The 6000-nt window shown below is 40.0% G+C and overlaps 1 protein-coding gene across 2 annotated transcripts in view; it reads right to left on the bottom strand.

Moving 5' to 3' along the window:
* Nucleotides 1-6000, bottom strand: part of ST6GALNAC5 (ST6 N-acetylgalactosaminide alpha-2,6-sialyltransferase 5) — a 70010-nt gene that overhangs the window by 16086 nt on the left and 47924 nt on the right. The gene's annotated exons all lie outside the window — the stretch shown is intronic.

The following is a 6000-nucleotide window of genomic DNA, read 5'->3' on the forward strand; positions in this document are numbered from 1 at the left end:
AAACCAAAAATATACAATATGGACACCGATACAACCAGTAAACCTTGTATCTCCATCTCCCCTGATCAACAAAGTCCCTTTCACATCTATGAACTATAATCCAGAGCTAATGATATGGGTGAAAATGTGCCTTTGTGAGCCAAGGTTCCTAATGCAGTATTTACATGCATTTTCCTTTAAGCTTTCATCTGCCACTTTGATGAATTACCTAGTGAAAAGCTCTGAGGTGAGCTGGCTGCTCCACCACCATGCTTGGGAAGCAAGACGAGGTGCTAATGAGGTTAAAGGAAATGTAGTCAGCACCAATGTTAACTCACAGGTTTGAATATCCACATAGCAAGGCATTTTCACCTAAACAATCTCTGCTGGTTTCTGGCCTACTGAGCTACAACTTCCTTGTTTCTTTTAAAAAAGTGTGCCACAGAACCCATCAATTGTTAGGAAAAAAGGGCGGCCATCAGCAGAGCTGTGGAAAATTGGGGAGGGGGCTGAGGCTACATAATGAACATTAACACCCCCCAGAACATCTGTCCCAGATCTTGTTTGAAAAATGTTCCTTCTGGGAAGAAGTCTTTAGCCTGAAAGAGTCAGGTATTGCCTAGCCACTTCCTGAATGATGCATGGGGGCTGAGCCCTTGTAGCTGCTCTAGGCAAGTAATTTTCAGTTGCCTCACTCAGATTCTTTCAGCTGAAATCTACAAAACTTGCACCTAAAAATTGTCAGAGGAATTCACGGTGAACAGCCACAACATTCTCACACCAGCTGTTTATAATGCTCTGACAACAGTGAAAGCAAGGGGGGAAAAAAGCCATTGGCTGTAATACCATCTCACTGGGAGGCAGCAGTGGCACCAGAAATGTCATCTACTTAAGCAATAATAATGGAGGCAGAAGGCAGTTCTTTGGGATTGATGACCAGCTGGAAAAAGTTGATGGCCTGAGAATAACCAGGGGCCATTAAGCCAGAAGAACATTAACTCCACAGAAAACGCTGTTACAGTAATTATTACAGTGATATTTTGGAAAAAAAGCAAAGTGGAAAAAAAGCAAACCCCATGAAATATGAGTTATATTTCAGGAGCCTGGCTTCAAAAGGGATGGGGTGAGAGGTAGGCGAGTTTTATAGCATCTTTATTAATTACTTTGAAGTGTAAGATATCATGCATGTAAAAGCTGCTGACATTGAATCGTACCCATTGTTAATAAGCAGCCACAGTTTGTGTGTACCTGAACTCCATGGACAGCACCTCTGTGATAGGGCAGAGCATGTGGCTACTGCTACAACACAGGTCAGGCACTTGGACAGTACATGAGCCAAGCACTGTCCAAAAAAATATCCCAAATCACCTCTCAGTTCCAGTCACCTCAAGACACGTATGGAGAGAGGGAGAACAGAGGTTACAGTACAAGTTCACAATGTGGAGCCCCAGAAGATGGCAAATCAGCTGGTGCTTTTCCAAGACAGATGGGCTATCCCAAGGGAATGAAGGCAGCAGGGGAACTTTGTCATGGGGCAAACCCCATAACAGCACCTTTGTGGCCATAACGAATAAGTGCAGCTTTGCACTGCTGCAAGTATTCCCACAGGCCAAACTGACTCCTGGCAGCTTCCACTTCCAGAGATCAGCCCAGAAGTGCTGCTGCTCTGTCACAAATGCCTGATTTAGTTAATGAAACAAAAAACAATGCCACAGGTTTTTTTGTATTTTCCAATTGAAGGCAATTTGCTCTGTTATTGACTTTAAAATCTATGTTGTTCAATGATTGAAAAATGTTATTTTCAGATACTTTAGTGCTCAAGTGCTCAAGAAGAATAAATATTCTCAGATAGAATTATTTTCTTCATGATGAAATCAAATGATCATTTTTTTTTACTTCTAGAAGCCTTTTGATTTTAAAGCCAAGATTTAAAAAAGAAGACAGCTCTCTCCAGTAAAATCACGAACACTGTGAAACACACTTGTTCTTATACTGAGTACTTAATGACCTACTTTCAAGGCCCCTGGGTTCAGATCACTCCATTATCAGTAGTGTAAAAATTTCTGTTCTATAAATAAAAGCCAGAGTGTTTCATCTTGGCAATGATGACCTGGCCACAACAACAATACCAAATCAAACCAAACAAGCAAACAACCATTCCAGAGCAGCCTTGCTTTCTCTTTTTGTTACAAAGCAGGTGATTTCATTGGATTTCATTTCATGTCCCCCCCCCCGGTGCCCATTGTGCCTGGCCTAAGGCACAACAGCTTGGGACACTCACTGTATGTCACCCCAGTATTTGCTTTTTATGTTCCTTGTCTTGTGCACAGAACTTAGTCAACATTTCCTACATGATGCTAATGAACCCTGAGTTCACACCATGTTCAAAACAATTTGTTACTTATGGCTTGCTCTTTATTGCTGGGTCATTACCCACCAGCAACAATAAATAATTAAGGCTTTGCCAGTGAAACAATATTTTGTCCTGGCAGCTTCAATTTTTTTTTCCTTTCTTGTAGCTTTGAGCAGCTCTGAGGTTTCTCACAGGCTGATGGCTTGGAACCACTGCTCCACCATCCTGACTGCTCCTTCCCAGTGCTCCTCTCCCAGAGGCTTGGAGGACAATCCCCCAGTCACAACTATATCCCAATTCTGCAGGAGTTCCAGCCATGCCCAGCCCATTGCTGGCACATCACGAACAGCTGAATGCTCCAGCTCTGGTGAGCCCCCCGTCATTCAGCACTGCCCCAAGTGTAAAGCTTCTCATGCCATTAGGTCCATCCCTCATGACAAGATACATGTATTGCTTCTATTGGTGTGCCTCCTTCCTTAGTATTTTCCCTAAAAGACTGAAAACTGTAAGGCCAAGTCTGCTTTTCTTTGAGAGATTCCCAACAACCACCTTAAAGTAAAATAGAAACCCTGAGGCTTCACATTTGCCAAGAAACTTGCGTTCTGTAAGCCAATGCAGCAAGCTGTAGGGCTCAAGCTGTCTCATTAGTGAAGCACAGCTGTGCACTTCAGCAGTGATTTCCACAATGCAAGGACTCTGGGAGACATGATCCTGTGAAAATAATGCAGGTTCCCTGATTATTTTTGGTTTGTAATATACTGATGGAACAGTGCTTTCATAATACTATGACAGGAATAAAAAATGAAAAAAAATCCCCTAACCACATACAAGCTGAAAGAGTTTGCTGTTTTTCAAGTCTCATCTATGAAGTGATGCTATCAAGCCAGTCTTCTCTGAACAGTAAGTCATTCAGATGGATACTGGAATATTGTAGGTAACACATAGGTGTATAAAAAGCTGGAGGAAAAAAGCCAAACTGAAACACCTAAAGCATGAGAAGAGTTTTGAACTTCAACTTGCTGATGTAAATGCCATTTTAAAGTCTCTGGGAGTTTTGATTTTGTGGTGCCAAGTTCTGATCCAAGAGATTATTTTGCTTTGCCCATGACATTTTTACATATATGTTCATACAGGGAGTGTAGCTTAATGTCTACACTCTGCATGCCAGCTCAGACTTCCCCCTCAAGTTTCATAAATTTTGATTCTTTAAACCTTATGCCAGATAAGAGCATCTTACGCAGGTACAGAGAGCTGTCAAAGAGGGGGAAAAAATCCTCAGAGCAAATACATTTGTAATTATTTTTGAAGTACACTTTTGGTACATTAGAGAATTTACCATGAAAACAAACTGCATTGTCCACTGAACTAAAAGCATTGATTGCCTTGAAAACTATATCCTAGTGACTGATATCACACAAGTAAACAGAAAGGGTTAGAAGATACCACTTGCCCAACATTGTTAATCCTTATGCAAATCCAAATAACAAGCATTTGCAGCAAAATTTTGCAATTCAAAAAAGGTCTGGCAAGTCTGCTCATAAAGATAAATGCATGTCTGTTTAAAAAGATAAAAGATAAAACAAATGAATTTCTTATTACTTCTCTTTGTTTCTTGGGCTGTGGAGCTTGAATATGCAAATGTTGTGGAAGCATTAGCATCTTCATTTCCCATTGATTCTTCTGAGTTAGTAATATAACTGGACTCTGCCTTCAGATATTGGATAAGACAGTGACATAGCCAAACTCCAGCACATGCATTCCTTACACTAGTGATCACAGCACCTCATGTTTTATTCCTCCAAGGAATGGAATGTATTTTTTTTGCCATGATACCATACTGAGGGGCATCTGCAAAACCTGTAGGAAAAATACAATAATCCTATTTTCAAAAGGTCCTTAGACAGGTCTAATTAAATTCAGAACATGAGTCTATATGAAGAGGAAAAAAACCCAACAAATGCACTCCACAAGGCTTTCACTGGAGCAATTTTCTTAGAAAAAGTGCCGTTAAGCACACTAGTCAGTGAAGAGTCTTTTGCTTGTGTGAAGTGTTTTCCGGCACATTAACTCGTTTTCAGGGGACTGCTGGCTAGTCAAAGCTTCCATTAGATTAATTAAAATATGGCTTCTCTCACTGGAAAGAAAAGGCATGAGTTTGGTTACAGGACATTGACCACCTATAGAAGCTGAGCCCTTTCTAGTTACAGAAAATACACGAGCAGGAGCAGCAGCACAGCAGATGAACAACAGGGTAACTTTTGGTATATGGGGCACATTTCTCTTCTTATTTTAGAAGCATGATTACCAGGTGCTGATGTTTTCCCCTAAGCCACCTGAAGTGAATATAAGGTGCAACCTTGCAAATTGTCAGCACGTATAAAGCTAAGATTTAGAGAGTCGTTTCCATCCTGAATCCTATAAATGTGTCCCATGAGGAAGATTAGTATCAATCATAGGCTTATTGGAGAGGGAGATAGGATACAATGATAACCTGAAGCTATCAACTAGAGTAATGGTCTAAGAAGAAAAAGCAATCAGAGAAAGAAAAGAATATCCTCAGTGAAAGGCAGAACTGGAAAATCAGGCACAAATGTATCATGTTGATGAACATGAACTGTTATACGAGAGAGAGTCGTATGAACAATATATACAGGCTCTAAAGAAATGGTTATTGCCTAATGTTTATCTTAAAAGGAGTGCAAATAGACATCCATATTACACCAAACTGCTTTACTTTTGTTCTGCAGCTGAAGTACTTGCACTAAAATGAAATAAAGCCACAGGTATGGTGTCTTAACTATGCAAATGGTTATCACTGAAGTGTCACAAAACCAGAAATTATAATGATCTCCAGAAAAGGTATTGGACAGTTTGGATTTTTGCTTCAGAATGTTTTCACATCAACTTCTCTCCTTTGCTTTGGTATCTTTTGGCAGTTCTTTCCAGTTTAAATACTTCATGTAAGTATGCCCTCAGATGCTCTCTCTGCACCTGTCATGGCCATGCAGGATTTTTTTTGAGCTTCAAGCTTCACAGGGTCCCTTTTTTTATCTAACCCAGCTTTAAAGCCAAGCATCACTGATCTTTAAGGTTTGTGCCTACATTTTCAAATTCAAGCACATTCTTTATTTCTGTGGCACTACCTGGCTCATCCAAACGCATCTAAACTCTCACTACAACTATTATCTCTACAAGGCAACAATGTGATGGGCATTGCAAGGACAAAGCAAGACTTTCCAATGGCATCCAGTTTTAACAGAACTGAATACAGCAGCAGAGTTCTAGCATGCAGAGCCCCTAGAATAGGCCATATGAAATGTAAGACCAAATCTCTAATTAGAAAGTTACTGATCCCACAGAGAATTTTTCTAAACTATATTTTGTCTTGTATTTCTCTATCTAGTTGAAGCAAAGTGAAAAAAAAAAAATAACACTCCTTATTCCCTTGAAAGGTTTTTGTTAAAAATTTTGTTCAAATGTCTTTCCTTCAAAGTCTGCCAAAAATATTCAGCCTCATGGTGTTTTGTTTTTCATGTGGTAGCTCCATGTAATCTTCATCGGCTTATTTTATGTAACACAGGCTGTTCTATATCCTCTTACTTCTGTCCCTCTGACTTAACAGCACACCAGAAACTAGCGAACAAAATGAAAGAAAGCAGATTTAAACC

This window comes from Corvus kubaryi, unplaced genomic scaffold (genome assembly GCF_017639235.1).
Source record: "Corvus kubaryi isolate FWS band 111438036 unplaced genomic scaffold, C.kubaryi_AGA036_p1.0 37334, whole genome shotgun sequence".
In the NCBI taxonomy this organism is placed as follows: Eukaryota; Metazoa; Chordata; class Aves; order Passeriformes; family Corvidae; genus Corvus; species Corvus kubaryi.